Consider the following 18,336-nt stretch of genomic DNA (forward strand, 5'->3'; position numbering starts at 1 on the left):
TGTGGCTGAGCTGGACTCTGCACCACTACGAGAAGGGAAACTGGATTTTGGCACAGCTCCTGCTGTCTAAATACTCTCAGCCAAGAACTAGGATAGACTTTCTTACAATAAAAAGTTGCTGGGAAAAAGAAAAAAAACAGAATCACACAACAATCCACAAAGAAAATGGCTTCAGGACTGTTCTCCCCTTGCCCGTATTTATTCAAGCTGTCTTCCTCTCTCTGCAAATTTGGCAAACAGAGTCTGGCATCCCAGCTCAGGGGACACCTGTTAAATAAATAGGCTCAGTCTCTAACTGCTGCATTCATGGCAGAGTTTCCTGGTTCCCTTAGGCAGCTAATTTTTGTTGATTATCATACAGTACAGAGGGATTGTTTGTGCCTCTGCATCCCATCCCGGCTCTGCCGCTTGTGGCAGGCGTGGCCGCGGGACTCGAACCCTCTGCCTGCCTGGAATAAAGAATTATCTGATTCTAACAGTCCATGGCTTCTTTGATGTGGATCACGGTGCAGGGAGGAGCAGCCAGGTGGGGCTCTTGAGGAGGTGAACTGAGCCCCTGTTGATTTGTTTGGTTTTCCTTTACCAAAAACTTTTTGAAGAAACCTGGGAGGCTTCACTGAGAGCAGGAGTTGTTGTTGCCTGAGGTAGAGAGACAAATCAGCTTCCTAGGAGGCAACAAATGGGCTGAGAGACCCTCAGAGAAGGGCTGAGCAACAGAAGGCTTTGAGGGTCATAATTTTAGTACTGAGGGCTTCAGGACACTCAGGGGAATTTGAAGTTGAACTTTCCTTCCCTGACAGTGTTCAAGGCCAGGTTGGATGGGGCTCTGAACAAACTGGGATAGTGGAAGGAGTCCCTGCCCATATCAGGGGGATGGAATGAGATGATCTTTAAGGTCCCTTCCAACCAAACCATTTATTTATTTTTTCTGTGATTCTATGAACTGGATTGCCCAGGAATCGCCTGCACACAGAAGGAGACTTTCATACAACACACAGGCAACATGGAGGAGCATGGAGCCACACCAGCATGATGCTTTACAAAATCTTGGGCCTACATCTTCTGAGATTGGCCTCAAAATTTACATATAGTGCTGGTCTAGGACATTTTCAGAGGAGAACTTATCCTGCACCAACTACAAATACAGGCAGAAAGAGCTCATGCTCTATTCTCTCCACCACACAGTCTGGTTGTGTGGCAGACCCAGCTCCAACAACCCAGAAAGTTTTCTGTATAGAGGTGTTAGGGTTCATGAGCTTATTAGTGTGTTTTCACTTCATAAAATCATAGGAACATGGAATTGTTTGGGCTGGAAAGGACTTTCAACATCACTTCTTCATTACAGCCCCTATGCCAAGGTTAGGAACAGCTTACACTAGACCAGGTTGCTCCAGTCCTCATCCAACCTGGCCTTGAACACTTCCAGGGATTGGGAGCCCAGAGAATCACTGGACAATCTCTTCCAGCCTTTCACCATCCTCATAGTGAACAATTTCTTCCTAATAGCTAACATAAATCTACCCTCTTTCAGCTTAAAGCCTTAAGTTGTAAAGGGTTAAGGGTTTAGGAGCACAAGAACTCCTTTAACAAGACTTCTCAATGTCTTCTCTTCACTGCATTCTCTTGACTTGGGTTGAAGACTAAAGCCAAAACAGGAGAGGAAGACTCTCAATTTCAAAGCTGATGGTCACAGCTGGGACTTCAGGCTTTGGTGCCCACCAGCTCTCCCTGAGGTCTGAGCCTTTAGCAATGAGCTTCAAAACTCTGTAATCAATAGAAGAGGTTGTGTAGCCTGGAGGAAGGGAGGCTCCAGGGAAACCTCACTGCTCTCCACAACTCCCAGACATGAGGCTGGACCCGGGGGATGAGGCTCTGTGTCTTCTCCCAGCTGACCTGGATAGGATGAGAGGAAATGAACTCAAAGTCCAACAGGTGAAATTTAGATTGGCTTTTACAAAATCTCATTTTCACCAAAGAAGTGATGAGGCTTTGGAGCAGGTTGCCCAGGGCAATGATGGAATCACCATCCCTGGAAGTGTTCAAAAGCCATGGAGATGTCTCAGTTGGGGGCATGGCTTAGTAGTGAATGATGAACTGCTGGGTTAATGCTTGGACTCGATGATCTCAGAGGTCTTTTCAGCCTTCATGATTTTATGCTTCTCTTTCTTGCTAACTTTGGGGAGCAGATGGCACTGCTCAGTTTGACTTTTTTCTTTTCCATGTCTTGTGATTCCCCATTTCAAATCCAGCCACTTCCCTGCCCAAATGGGGTCTCCCAGTACTGCCATCCTTGTTTTAGGCAAGGCATAAGTTGCATGTGGAGGCAACACTCTTTGTTAAACCAAGAAATGCACTGAAAATGGAAGGAAGTTGTGTTCTCTCACACTTTTTGTCAGCCAGATCTGCTCTGCCCTCCTGAGAAGGTTGGGGTCTAGAAAGGGGTGTATTCACTATAAACATTGTTGAATTAAGGGTGGGATTTCTGCCAAGGATTTAACTGAGGGGATCAGCCCATCTATTTCTGTGGACTCCTGTCTGAAGTCAGAGTCTTGAGGGATTCTCCATACTGGCTAGAAAGATTCACAGTTTATTTCTGATCACAGAATAAACTGACCCTATCTATAGATATGGCTCAAAATTTGAACTCCCTGGGAATTCCACTGAAAAATCCCCTCTGTTTTCTTTTTGGAGATAATTATTCTGAGATAGAATGAAACTCAAATCTCCTGTGGAATGGGAACTCTCACACCCAGTTTAGAGGAAGTTGTGAAGGGATTCCCTTTAAATCTTTTTCAAGCATGTCTGAGGCTCTCTGAGGAGCCTGAAAACCAATCTGCCAGCTCTGGAAAAGATGGGAACCCAAACAGTCCTGAAAATCCTGAACAAAAGCCAAATACAATGTTGCAGAAAATTGGGGGGAAATAATTGATTATTTTTTTTTCCAGAGTAAAATAGTTGATATTCTGTAAAGTTAACTTTCTCAGATAAAAAAATTCTTGTGAAAAATATCCTTTGCATACATATATATGCATATATATATATATATATATATATATATATATATTCTAAACCAGTGCATATTAAATGGAAATGATGCTGCTTTTTCATGTATAGAATCATAGCTTGGTTTGGATTGCAAGGAACTTTCAAGATCATCCAGTTCCAGCCCCCTTCCATGGGCAGGGACACCTTCCACTAGACCAGGTTGTTCCAAGCCCCATCCAACTTCCATGGATGGGGAGTCCACAATCCCTCTGGGTAAAGATATATATGAAGATTATTCAATCCCACTCAAGAGGGCATCCAGCTTTCCAAAAGAAACTATTAAAAATTCTTAGCCTTGACATTCATGATTGCATCAAAGGGACAGAGAAAGCAGAAGAAAACTCACGTTTTACATCCATGTATGTGTCGAATGAGACTCTCATCTGGTTCCTTCCATGGCTCTGCTAAACCTAAAACAGATGCACAACCTGGCAATGGGTCTTGCAGAACACATTCAGCTGCCTAAAAAGAACAATTTCTTCATCTCATCCAAAAAGAGTGCAGAGTTTTCTTGCAGCTCCCAAACATGGATAATCCAATCCCTCTTTTCTTCCAATCTCTTTGATCCCTCCAGTTTTCCAGGTTATGCCTGTGAAGACCTTCTCAATCTGAGCCCATTCCTTTTTCTCAGCCTCTTCTGCAGCGAGGAACAGCTTTAGAGCTGGGTGCATTAATAATAATAATAATTAATAATAATTAATAATTATGACAATCAATAAAAATAATAATTAATAATAATTGTCTCTACTCAGGGTTTCCCTGGCCAGACATCCAAGACTGCGTTTCCCATTTTAGCAGGACTCTGCTTGCCTGGCTGAATATGTTTTGCAAGGCGTAATCCCCTTCCCTGTTTATTATTGTTTGTTAAAACCTGACCTTGCAATGAGACAAATCTAAACACATTGTACTGGGATAAACCCAGCTTGTCTGGTAATTCCCCAGCTTCAGCCTCAGCTGTGAGGTGCAGGAGCAAACCCCTATTTTTCTTGTGTTTGTGACTGATCAAAAAAGATCAATTCTCAGCTCTCACTGCAAGAGAGAGTCTTAAAATGCCATTACACCCTGGGTCTTTGCTTTGCTTGAAGTCTATCAGTGGATCAGTTATGGTGTGTCTGAGTAGCAGCTGAAATCCCTGTTTTAAAAATATTTGCTGTGCAGCCTCAACAGAAACTCAGGCACCAGGAATTCTTTTCTCTGTTCTCTCAAAGCTGCCCAATTCTCATTCACGGTGGGTTTGCTTCTTTAATCACTCATTTTCATAAAATTATAGAATGGTTTGCGTTGAAGGGAGCTCAAAAATCATCTAGTTCCAGCCCCCCTGCCAGGGCAGGGACACCCTCCACTAGATTTTAATGGGAGTTGATTTTTTCATTCACATCGATTTTAATGTTCATGTCAACAAGTTACACACACTTTTGATTCAACACCTAAAAAAACAATATATCCTAATCTGCTTATTTTATTGGTGTCATTTGTCTTAATTCTAGCAGGGGCAATATTGTTTACAAGGATTTTGAAATACAATAAACTAATTTTATTTACTGTACACCTGGTAAGTCTGAAATATAACCACACTCTCTTTTTTTCATCTTATTACAAGAATGAGACATCTGGATAACTAGAACTTATTAAGTCATCTCTTCATTTTAATATCTGCCACTCATGCTGTATATGCAGGATAATTTAAATAGCAGTAATTACCTAGAAAACATCTTTGTGATGGAATAATTTGCAATTTGCAGCACTGTTTGGCTGCCTCTCCTGAATGAAGAATTGTGGAGGTTTTTTGGTATTAAGTAACTCCGTAGGAGCAGAAACTTCATTTGATTGCTAGACATGCCCATTACTCAGTAGGGTTGTGCCTTGCTTTGCTTTGCTTCATCTCAAGCTTTACACACTGAAAATTGGCATAATTTCTTTGCTGGAGTGAGATCAGAAGTCAAGCTGTGTTCATGAACACTAGACATCACCTTCTCATGACAGAAGGTAAAGAAAGACATAACACATAAAACATGACCAGGGAATATTGACCAAGCCCTGGTTCACACCCAGATTTGGGGTCTATTCCCAGCTGTGCTCAGACTCATCACCAGACTGCACAGATGAGGAAGATTTTGGAAGCCACTCAATTAAAAATATGTTTATTTAAAGCTCTGTATCCACTTCTTCTGAACCTATTCAGGTAAGAAAAGTTACTCCAGAGTTCACCAAATCAGGCTTTGGTGTTGCTCTAGGTTTTTTTTCATTACTCTTGAGTAGGAATGTCCTTGAAAGCCTGCAGATGTTTTGGGAATCTGTCCATCCAACCTTTCTTCCACATCACTGCAGGGGTGGATGATGCACTCCAAGTATGTGCTTTACTTCTTTTTGGTCCCTTTTGAAGCTGGGCAGTGAAAGACCCTCCATGCATGCTCTCGTTAGCACTGGGGCCTTTCCACTGCAGTGTTTGCATTACTCCATGGCACCCAGCTGCTGCTGCTTCCACATGGATGACTCAAGAAGCTGTAAAATAACTGGATATCTACCCTGAGATTCTCTCCTTTCTACACTTTCACAGTACAGCCTAATTTTAGCTGCTGCTCTCATGCCAAATCATGTGGTTTTTAGATGCATTGGCTGCTCTGGATCATTTAAATGTGCCCCAAAAGTAGAGGGGGCAGAGGAAATACTTCCAAATAGATAGGAGAGGTATCAAGTTTACTGGTAGTGGGTATTCTGTTCTGAGCATGGAAAAGATGGTGCTAAGGGATGGTAAGACTGATTTTGGGACTGGGAGACACTGAGGGGTGGGATATTAAATCTAATCTGTGCTTGTTGTTGGTCTAATTATCATGAGCACGGTTTTTTAGCCTTGAAAAGAGGCAATTGAGAGGGGACCCTATTCCTGTGTGTCCCTGTCTGCAGGGAGGGCTCAGAGCAGGGACCAGGCTCTGCTCCAGGGGCCCAGCAATGGGACAAGAGGAACGGGCAGGAACTGATCCCAGGAAGTTCTACAAGGACATGAGGGAGAACTTTCCTGTGCCTCCAAGGTCAGCTGAAGGTTGTGAAGGTGGTCTGGTCCCATGGTCTCAGACCAGAAATCACAGAGCCACAGAGTGATTTGTATTGGAAAATACCTTAAAGACCTTAAGGACCTGTCACTCCACCCCCTGCCATGGGCACGGACACCTTCCACTAGTCTGGATTGCTCCACATCACATCCAACCTGTCCTTGAACACTTCCAGGGATGGGGCAGCCACAGCTTCTCTGGGCAGCTGTGCCAGGGCCTCACCATCTGCCAGAGAAGAATTTTATCCCAATATCCATGCTCCCACTTCAGATTGTTTGCATTTCATTGAGGGAACTCCACGATTGCCCATTTCTGGACTTGTTTAAATTTTGCTGTTAACCAAAACCGTCAACAACCTTGTGAGGATCAAGTCTGACACCTGAAATCTCTCATATTTTATAATGATCTGGCCTGGGGCAACAGAGGCAGGCAAGACAATCTTCCTTCAGCCACCCTTCCTCTGATCATCCCAAGGAGCAGCTCACGTCAGGAGGGTTTCCATGGTTTCAGTGCCTTGAACAGACTGTGTGTGGTTCCATCCCATGCATTACTCACGACAGACACTGATGTTGGGGTGATTCAGGTGGGCTTTGGGAACTGGGAGTGATTATCTGGAGTGATTTTTTTGTCCTGTTCCAACGTGCATTTTGAAGCAGAGGGTCACTGGGAGAAGATAAAGCGTGAAGGAAACAAAAATGTCATTCACAAGAGCAGGATGAAAATGATGGGAAAGTTCTGAAGAGCTCTGCAATTTCAGTCTTCATGCCACAGCTGTGGGAAGAGCAGGTGGCAGGTTGGGATTAAATACTTGAAGGTTTTCCATACTCAGGTAGGAAACTCTGGCTGAAACAAATGGCCAAGGTCCAATGATGTTACCAGGACATGCTCCTCATCCTTCATATGTGTAATGGAATAAAGGAAGGACATGGAATTGCAGGATATACACAAATTTCTAAGATCTGCTGGAAATTGAACTATTATTTTCCAAATAATGTGCTCAAAAATATCCCCTGAACAAGCTTTATTTCCTCCAAGTAAGCAATTCTACAGATCTCCTTCTGGCCTTCTAGACACTTTCTATTTTTGTTTGGTTTGGGGTTTTTTGGGGGGTTTTGGTGTGTGTGTTGGGGGGAATTGCTGTATTTTTCCACACAACAATAAGAAAATTTCAGTGACAGGTTTTTACAGGACATTGTCTGTGCATTCCAGACCATGAACTTCTTCCTTCTTTAGAAATCAGCTCAGAAAAGATCTGTGAAAAAAATATTTTTGAGAGAAATTTTTTGTAGCTACAGTTCCATTTTTTCCCAGAAAAAAAAACCCAAACACTAATGAGACAAAAATGCTTATCTCAAATCCTACTACCTGCTTAAGAGTCTTTCAACAAAAGGCCATCGCTTTTTGAGCAGTTCAATTTTTAGCTGTTGTAATAGCATCAAGTGGCTTCTTGTTGTCATGGAGAATGAATTCACTTGCCTAGACTTGGATACCCTGACACAAAAAGACCTCAAAACCATTTTTCTCCAGGATATCAAGGGCCTGTTGGCAACTTGAATTGCCCCTGGCTCCAAGGCAGGGAGAAAATTCTGTTGTATCCTGGATTCCCCTCTTGGATAAGTCCAGTTTTGTATAAACATAAACCAAAGGAGGGTCATAAATGTCCAAAGACAAATTCCATCTTTTGTACTGGTCTGGGATTTAAAAATGAGCTGCCCAAAGCAAAAATAATCAGAATTTGCAGTAATTTTCTAAGTTAATCCTGTACTGTGATGGGTGGTTTGTTGGCACCTCTGAGGCTCACTTCAAGTTCAGATGAAAATATCTGGAAACATGGAATGGTTTGGGTTTGGGAAGGTTTTGGAAGGTTTTGGAAGGGACCTTAAGGATCACCTCATTCCAACGTCCTGCCATGGGCAGGGACTCCTTCCACCAGACCAGAGTGTTTCAAGACCTATCCAACCTGGCTCCTCTGGCAACCTGAGCCACAGCCTCACCACCTTCACAGGGAAGAATCTCATCTTAATACCTAATTTAAAATAATAGAATAGTTAAATAAATTTATATAAAAATATAATAATATTATAGAATATATAATTAATAATAAATAACATAAATTGTATAATAAAAAATAATCCTAATAGCTAATCTAAAATACCTTCATAAGAGATGCCTAAGATGCATTTTGAGGAGTCTCCCTGTTGGCATTAAAATTGGATGTGGCCTTGCTGATGTTGTTGGGAATGAAAGATGCCAGCTTGAGAAATAGCTGCAGGCTGTACACCAAGTATTGAGATCAAACTACTTGATTCCCATCAATCCAGTATTTATTTTATGTGGCTTGAAAACAATCTTGTCTTTCACGTTCTACTTAGAAGAGGTAGAAACTTTTTTTTCTGGTTGGGGCTGGAGCTTTGTGGCCTGATTTTGGTACCACACACAAAGCACTGGTGATTTCATGTGTTTCCTCCCAGGCTGGATGTGACTTGACTTCACTAAAGTGTAATATACTAAAGTATATTCACCTGATCTCAGTAAAGTATAAGCAAGAGGGAAAGAGAGTTTGTTTCTTCCTGCATCTCCTGATCTGAGTGGCACCATGTGATCTCAAATAACCATATGTTGATTATTTTTCCCCTGAAGATTGATGGATGTGATTCACGGCCCTTTCAAATCAGAGCTGCCCCCCTTAAAAAAAAAAAAAAAAAAAGTGAGAGCTCTGTGAGAGAAAAAAAAATCACAGAATCATAGGATGGTTTGGGTTGAAAGGAAGTCTGAAGATCATCCAGTTACAACCCCCTGGGGTGTCTTCCAAAGCAATGAAGGAAAAAATAGCAGATAGATCCAGACCTTCTGTATATTTTACAGAGGAACTTTGGGCAGTCTCATCAAGATCACTGGAGTCTCACTAGGGTTTTCTGGGGGATTTTCCTGTATTTCCTTGAGCTATTCATCTGAAAAAGAGTTGCACGCAGTTATTGCAGCTGAAGCTGGCAGTGCACTTCAGAACTTCTTCAAGATCCTGTGAGAAGGGAGGATTTAGATTAGACAACAGGAAGAAATTCTTCCCTGTGGGGGTGGTGAGGTCCTGGCTGCCCCATCCCTGGCAGTGTCCAAGGCCAGGTTGGATGGGGCTTGGAGCAACCTGGGATAGTGGAAGGTGTCCCTGCCCATGGCAGGGGGGTGGAATTAAATGATCTTTAAGATCTCTTCCAACACCAACTGTTCTAAGATTCTAAAGGAAAAGAAAGGCAGTTTTCCCAAAGCAATCCTAGAAGATTCCTATGCCTGAGATCTCAGTAAGGTGTGAAAAAAAAAAAAAAAATCCCCTCTTGCTGGAACCTGGTCAGAGCCCATCATTTCAGTCATATTGAGTGCTCTGAGCTGGAACTCCCAAGCAGCAGTTTCTGAGTTGAAGAGTTGAAATCTCTTTATGCAAGAGATTTCAACTACCCTTTGCCAATATTTCTCGTATTTCTAGAATAGATATAATATTTTCTGAAATCAGTGCAAATATTACAAAGGCGAAATTGCAAAAGAAAATTGAAAAAGTAAATTGAAAGGTAAAACCAGCAGGTAAAGCTGAAAGATTTTCTTTTCTTAAAAATAGACAAGCAACAAACAAACCACAGAACGAACAAATAAACAAACACACTAAACCAGGAAAAACCCACACAAGTTAATTTCTGCTGAAAGTAAGTTTTTGCAGCTCAAGCACATGTTTCTCTTTACTCCCAGAATGGGTGGAGGATAAGCAACAGCCGGATAATCTGGAAATTAAAGTAAGAAAAGTCAACAAGTTGAAATGATGTATTGTTGTCATTAGTAACAGCACTGCAATAATCCAGCCTTCAGCACATTTCCAAATGCCCATCTCCTTGTGCACTTTCTTATGATAAGAATAATTTCCCTACCTGTTCTCCCAAATCCCCTTAAACAATATTTTAATAGCACTTTAAATGGTGCTGGGGCAATGTTGTTCTACTTCCCCTGGGGTGAACCTTGAGTTATTACTAAAGCAGGAACAATATGAGGTTTTTATAGAAGCAAATCTCACTGGCACTTTTTCCTCATGGTGGATTCTCTGACCACTGTTTGTGCCTCTGTTTGCCAAAGCTTTTCCGTGCCCTGCTGTGTGGAGCTGGTCTGGAATCCCTGATTCCAAACTGAGTTCCCTGATTCCAAAGATGAGAGGGGTCCTGTTAACACAGAATCACAGGATGGGTCAGGCTGGAAGGGACCACAGTGGGATCATCTGGTCCAACATTCCTGCTCAAACAGGGTCATCCCAGAGCAAATGGCACAGGGGTTGAATCCAGGAACTTCTTGAATATCCCCAGTGAGGGAGACTCCACAATCTCTCTGGACAGCCAGAGGGAAGTCTTGGTTGTACCTCGTTTTTGGCATCCATACCCACCCTGTTTTCCAGTTTTTCAGATGGATCTACTGCCAAGTGAAGACTTTATTTGAATCTCTGGCCATGTCATCAAGAAGAAGACTTTGTGCACAATCCTTCCTTCGAGGATTCCTGGAGTCCCACCTGGAAAAAACCTAACCTGTCTCAAATGTCTAAATTTGTAGGGAATAAATTTATGCATAACTTTAGCTGGCTACATGGGAGGATTTTCTGCTTTTCTTGGTTAAAAGTTGGGAGCATTCAGGTTTTTTTCTGTAACACTCTTTGGTATGAAAAGCAAACAACTCAGAGATACTTTGGGAGAAACACTCTAGGATCTGGTACATCACGTACATTGAAAGGAGCTGCAAACTTCTGATGCCAAATGATTGCTGTCATCTGGGCAGGCTGTAAACTGCTCGATTAGGCTGCAAGGCTCAAACACCCACCTTTAAATAAGGCTGCACTAGCAAAGAAAATAAGAAGGAATGGTTGGACCAGAAAGAATCTTACCCCAGCTCTCTCCCCAAGGGAGAAGTGAGGGGGCAGTGAATTCTGTTCAGAAAGTCTCACATTTGCTCCAGGGAAGGTTTAAATTGAATAATGGGGAAAATTTCTTCACTGAAAGGATGGTCAAGCACTGGAACAGGCTGCCCTGAGAAATGGAGGAATCCCCATCCCTGGAAGTGTTCAAGATATGTGTAGATGTGGAGCTTAGGGACATGGTTTAGTGATGGACCACGGTTTAGTGACTGGTTAATGATCTTGGAGGCCTTTTCCAACTTTAACAATTCTATCATCCCACAAAATTCCTTCACCCTGTTGGGGAAGTCTCTGCCTGCCTTGCTGTTGCCCTTGTGCTTCATTCCACCTTCCCTTGTGGATCAGCCCAGACTTGGAGCTTCCTGACACCATCCATGAAGAATTTTTGATTGCTGGGTAATAAAATATTGGGTGGGATTCACCAGCATTAAATCCAGGCATTGCACACAAGGAAAACAACAATTCCAACCCTGTGCCTGGTGATGGGCTCTGAGCTGATTATTGCTGCCCAGGAATGGCATTTGGGTCTTATAATGAACAGTTGAATGAAATTATGAGCTCGTTGTTCTGTAGCAATCAAAAGAGGAAATTGAATGTTAAGGATTATTAAGGAGGGAATAGAAAACCAAACAGAAATCATCATAATGCCACTGAAGAAATGCATTTTGGACCTGCAGCTCGAATATTGTGTCTGGTGCTTGTCCTGCCCTCTCAAAAGGCTTTAGTGGCCCTGGAAAAGGCTCTGAGAAGATGCCAGAAGGATGATAAGGAACAGCTGCAGCAGCACAGAAAAGGATTAAAGAGATGTGCACACTTCAGTCTTAGAAAATATATTTCAAGGAGCTTTTGTTTTAGGCTAAAGTCATGATGGGTGTGGAGCAGGGATGGGGAAATGGAGCAGATTCTCCACAGGCAGTGTGGTTGAGTTGCAGCATTCCTTGCCATGGGATAAGGCTGTTTCTAGGGAAAAAAATAATGGAAAAAGCCTGTTAAAGTTTATTAATACACTGTTTAGTATCAGAGTCTGGCTGCCTTTCTTTTGCATTCTGTAACTATTCTCAGTCAAAACATGCGACGATTTTTATTTTTTTTTATCGGACACAGTATTTTTTATTTTAATATACTCATATTTGAGGTTTTTCTGCTGAATTCTTACAGATTTACACAGCCACAGCTGACTTTATTAGGTAGGAAAGGAGAGGAAAGTCTCATTGACATCACAAAAATTATTTATTTGGTAAACAGCAGGAAAGAGAAATCCCACAGAAAAGTCCCAGCACGAGGACAGAAGTGCATAGATGGCTTCTAAAACTGCAGTTATTGCTGTGAGAGGACATCATCCAATCTATGGGTGATAAATAGGGGAGAGAAGAGTCGGTGAGAATGTCAGAGCAAGCTTCTCCCATGAAAAGCTCCAAGGAATTGGTAATGCCTGTAATATGAACTGGTGCCAGGCCTCTGCAGCACAGCCAGCTGCAGGCAGAATAACCTATTTAAATAAAAAAATCCCCTCCTTTCTCACTTTGCACTCTGTTAATAATAAAAATAATCATTCAGGTTGACTTGGACAGGCTTAGAACCATTGAAGCAAAGATTTAATAGGGCTCAAACAAGTCTAGATTTTTTTTTTTAAAATGTGCTTTTTCTGCAGTGTGCTCCAGGCTGCAGGTTCACACCTTTAATAACATCTTACACGTATGAAAGGGGGGGGGGGAAGAGAAATTTCCTGGATCACTGTGGCAGCGTCTCACCTGAACCATCACACCTTAAAAACCAGGCAGAGGAACTCGATTTCACTCACTCCCTGATTTAGATTTTCTCTTCTGTTTCCGTTTGGATGCATCTCCCTGAAATGGGAGTTGGCAGAGCTCAAGGGCTGGGTGTTTTCCTGAGTCTTTGTGAAAGGGCATCAGCACCTCTTTCCCTCACCTGAAATAAAGGTCAGTGAGTCACAGTTTGTCCAAGGAGGCTGTCAGGGACACAAACGTGCACCAGGTGAGTGGATCTCGGTTTTCATGTGCATGCACACGGATAACCTGGAAGGAAGAGAGATCTGAGTGGTTTCTTGCTAAATTATCCCCTCTTTGATTAGATGATGCTTTTCAGCTTGATTTGCAGTTGCAGATCTGGAGTTTGCAAACAATAAGCATCAAGTGTCAGACAGCAAATTAATCTTCTGCTGAAATATATTGCTAAGTGGAAAATGCTTATTTTTCCCTTTTTTTTTACACTTATGTCCCTTGCAATTTGCAGATGGCAGCTCTCGTATGTTTCCTTGTTTATGGCTCTAAAACCAAAGAGTTAAAATTGTAATCTCCTTTAATTTCATAAGTGAATCAACCTGCAGATAAAGTAAAATTAAAAAAAAAATGGAGAGGAAAACAAGATATGCTTCTGGCGACAGAGTTATGCTGTGTTGGATTTGAGTGAGATGGGAAAGTCTGCTGGCTTCCTTTGAGCAATGACTTTGCAAACCCTCCTCTTGGGGGAAATAATACATTTTTTTGGTGCTTTTATGGAGCTTTTCATCCATCAGTTTATGAAGGAATAAGTACAAAGTATTGTTAATGAGGATGGCTGGGACTCATTTGTAGACTAGACATTTAACAGAAAAATTAGAGAGCAAGTTCTGTGCTGGGAAGAATTTACAACGTCACAAGGCAACAAAGATGAAGGATGGGAGGTGACAGAATCCAGCAGTAGGAAACAAACAGTGGTGGCATAAATCCTCCATCCACACAGCAACAATCACATTCACTTTGTTCATTTATTGACATGCCCTCAAGGACTACAGAGATTTCCAGTAGGGCCTTAAAAATGAAGGAGCTGGGAATGTGAGGATTGGGGAGGGGATCTGCAGTGAGACACAGAGGGGACAAGCAAAACCATTTCAACATTGCAGCCACCACAAGGTGATGTCCCCACAGCAGATGTACCAGCTGCCCTTCCAGAAGAAAAACTCCTGCATTTTGATCCATTTGCCTGAGTGAGATCAGGCTTGTTGAGCTCAGTTGATGCTCGCTGGATCCACAGATGACGATTGTACAGATCAAGCTCCCTGCCAGCAGGAGGAGGAAACGGATTTTTTATTTCCCATGTCAACGTCTACCAGTGTTACCACATCTTTGCCAGAGCTGAAGGAAGGAAAAGGGATGTGCAAGGGCAGATAAATTCTGTGTGGGTGTGGAAAGAAGCTGGGTGAAGCGAGCTGGACTTGCTTAGGGCAGGATTTGGATGAGCAACAGAGGTGCCTATTCTGGAAGTGCCAATGTCTGAGGCCATCAGTGCTCCCTTTAAGGCCAAGGAAGAGTGAGTCAGCAGAGCCAGAGGCTTTTAGAGCATTGATCATCTCATCTCCTTCTTTATTTGATCAGAAAAACCTGTCCCATGTGTCAGGTGGGATGAATCCCACCTCAGGCCAAGCCTTTGCAGCAGATTATACCAAAAAGAACTGCTCAGGTACTGACACTGCAGTAGTTTGGTTTTTTTCTGGGAAAACTAAATTCATTTTAGGGGATAAAACCCTCACTAAGCTCCCTGCTACCACAAACACACTCCTGGCTGTAGCCACATGAGATAATTTAATGATATTTTGGAAAAGTCTTCCTGAGCTGAAATAGAAACTGTGTTGGCATGTGTGGCTTGTGGCTAGGATAAGATTTAGTTTTGATTGCACAGGTGGTTTTAACAAAAATTTTCAAGTTGGAAAGTTGGTTCTATATGGAAAACTTTAGAGATCTATCTCTTTTATTTTTTTCCTAGTCTCTTGGTTGTGTGCACAAATAATTAAATGAAAATATTCCCTTGCATGACAGGAGGGAAGTGGTAGGGACTGGTTGGGTGACCACAGCAAGGTCACAGGAGTATTTTCACCATTGGGACAATTCTGTCCCAAATCTTGAAGCTCCTGTAGCCAGCAGTGCTGGAGGGCTTTGGGGCCATTTACAGAAGGCTTGTAGGACATTGGAGAATGCATTAGGAAAGCTGGCAGACTCCTCCTGATGGAGCTTTCTTGTTTGTGCCTATCCCTCTGGTTATTTATTTTTTCCATGCTCAACTGTATTTAGAATCTGAGCTGCGTTTATCTCACATCTTGCAATTAGTTGGCACAATCAGCACCTGGTATGACCAATTCCAGTGGCTCTACACCCAAAATTGCATCCTCAACCTGTACCACCCACTGCAGAGTAAATTTCAATAACATCTGTCAGCCCAAGAGGCCCAGAAAACCTCTGAGCCAGCATTCACTTGCAAACCTCAGCACTGGTTACTTAAAATAGAAGGAAGTCTAATCACTGTGATTGTAGGTCTGATGGTTTCCACCACCTCCTCTGGAGCTTCCCAAATTTACTTCTCTGATGTCAAGGTGTGTGATTGGACTGATCTAAATATAGATGAATAGTTCATTCTCCATTATCTACCAGACAGTTACTGAATGATTTTTTTTTTTTTTTTTTTTTTTGGTGTCTCTAGGTCTGAAACTCCTTTAGTTTACATGAGTCCTGCTGCCTCTGCATAACCAAGTACCACAAACTCCAAACTCAATGCAGATTAACTTTCCCAAGGTCACTCAGATCATTTTAGGCCAGGAGGGAAATTCAAAATGTCCTACAATCTCAATGGACAATTATCCACTGGCCCAATCATTTTCTATGTTTTTACCTTTAAGTACAAGCTTTTAATTTGCAGAAGAAAATATCAAACAAAACCAAACATGGCCAAACTTCATCAGTAAAATAAAACCGCTGACTCACCATTTTTTTCAGTGAAAACTCAGTTTAATCATTTTGTTTTTTGCAGGAATGGGGTGTAATTAGAGAACCAGTGAGCATGTAACTGAATTTATTATGCAAGCAGCTATGAAAATGACTGTCTTCAGCACAAAATGATTGAATGTCATTAAGAAGAGTGAATCCAAGGGTGAGCCCCCAGTGGGATGCCCTCACATGGGGAAGCATAATTGGATAAAGTAGCATGGGGCCATGAAAGCCCAATTTGCCTCTCTCTGATGCTTGCATGGACTTCCTCCCCAAAATCTTTGTCAGCTGTGGAACTGGGAAGTCAAATGAGGCAGATCAATCATTGGGATGAGCTCTGCCATATGTAGGAAAGCTGTTCTGGTGCAAAACAAAGGAAAAAGCAGTTACAGACACATATTTTTGCTAATATATCCTTCTGAAGCCATCCTTTGTGGCTGTTTGGGTGTTGCTGAATGAGTTGAATGCTGGTGAAGACAATGGAATCTGTACACTTGGGAATTACCAACTGCTTGACTGAGTCACCTCCCAGCATCTCCTCTACCCCTGCAGGAATCTGAGAAAGCAGAGGTCCCTGAGAGGTCCCAGAGCCAGGGGAGCAGAGAGCCCATGAGCTCAGCTCAGCTGCAGGGACTGGTTTTAAGTGTGTTCATAGCCCAACCCACTGGGATTTTCTGTGATTGAGCCCTAGCCATAGTGAGCACAGGAACAATACAGTCTGATAGCTACCACAGCCAGCTGACAGGTGGGACTGTGCTGAAAGAACCACAGATCTGAGCCTTATGCTTCTGAAAATTAGCATTTCCTTTAATTATGTGAGTTGAAGGATGTAGCCACTGCTGTCCAGAGATGAGCATCTTGTTTCTATGCCTGCAAGTTCTGGAATTTGCAGACATCTGAAGGAATAAGTCTGAATAGTTATTAGGACAAATAAAAAACTAACTTAAAAATAACTTTTCTTGAGAGAAACTGTCCCATGTTTTAACAAATTCCCTGTTTTAAGGAAGTCATTGGTTTGGTTGTTGCTGTTAGACAAAGGTGGTTCCCCACAGCCTGGCAGCTGCATTGCAGTTGTTTGAGATTTTGCATTACTGATTTCCATGTTTATCCAGGGATTTACCCTTAACTCTACATGGCCTTGAGAATGATAGGACAAGAGGTAATGGCTTCAATCCAAAGGAGTTCAGGTTTACATTAAGAGATTGAATATTAGGAAGAAATTGTTGACTTCTGAAATTCTTGAATTTTTGAATTCTGTGAGGGTGGTGAGACTCTGGCACAGGGTGCCCAGAGAAGCTGTGGCTGCTCCATCCCTGGAAATGTCCCAGGCCAGGCTGGACAGGGCTTGGAGCAACCTGGGGTAGTGAAAAGTGTCCCTGCCCATGGCAGGGGGTTGGAATGAGATGATCTTGATGGTCTCTCCTTCTACAACCACATTTCTGAGGGCTCATCTCTGCTCTTATGCAAATATTTCAATATTGGCATGTTTGCACTGTCACACATAAGTGTGCACTGATGCTTGTGAGCCAAAGTATGCGAGCTCTTTTTCTGCAGAGTCGAATTGGCTGCTGAAAATAACAAGGAGCTTTTCACCAGCACATAAATCCACTGCCTGCTTGTTGCCTCTCCTGCAGGGTGAGGACACAGACACTTGTTAGTTTGAGCTACTGCTCCAAATTGTCAAATCTCTCCCTGGCCAAGCAGAAGGCAAACAAAGCCCCTCCTGAAACTGCTGCTTTTTCTGAACCTGGGCAGAATGTTTGGGCTGATTTAGGGCATTGATTATGCAGGGCTGGGGGCACCTTATACCTTCATTTTATATCACTGCTGTCTTATCTCCCCTGCACTACCTGTTCCTGCTCCCTTCTCCTGAAAGTCTTTGCCTGCCCCGGAAATATCAGGTGGAAGAAGCTTTGTTGAAAGGGGGTGAGGGAAAAGCAAAGATAGGCTCTCCCTGGACAACAAGTTTGAGTGTTATTTCACACTCCTCTTTAAGCCATATACTTAAATGTGCAAGGTCAGTGTTTCCTCGGTCCTGTAATAATCTGGAATCAGATCTGTTTTCTAAAGACTTTTTATTTGAGATATGAGAAAGTTGCCTGAGACCCTGCCTGTAAAGAACAGAGTTATTACCTTTGTGGAGAGAGCAGCTGGAGCATAATTGATGTTCAGCAATATGATAAAACTGGTACAGTATTAAGCTCTTTGGGGAAGGGTTTGTCCTTTAGCAGGATGTTGATAGAGTGTCTGGATGCTACTGCAGTCTGAATGCAAGGAATTAATACAATAGCAATGAGAGGTGATAGACTTTTTTCATGCAGAGTATACTGAAAAAATATTTCTGAGTTCCAGTTTGCTCCTGGAATTACTAATTGTAGTTATTCTGGCGTAGAATATTGTCCAGTGGAAGGTTCACTGCCCATGGCAGGAAGGTTGGAACTGAATGATGCTTAAGGTCCCCTCCAACACAAACTATTCTCTAAATCTATGATTTCAAAATGTTATGAAATTAATAACTTCAGTATTAAGGTTTAACTTTATAAAGGTA

The sequence above is a fragment of the Sturnus vulgaris genome, chromosome 1 (assembly GCF_052056855.1).
Source record: "Sturnus vulgaris isolate bStuVul1 chromosome 1, bStuVul1.hap1, whole genome shotgun sequence".
NCBI classification, from domain to species: Eukaryota; Metazoa; Chordata; class Aves; order Passeriformes; family Sturnidae; genus Sturnus; species Sturnus vulgaris.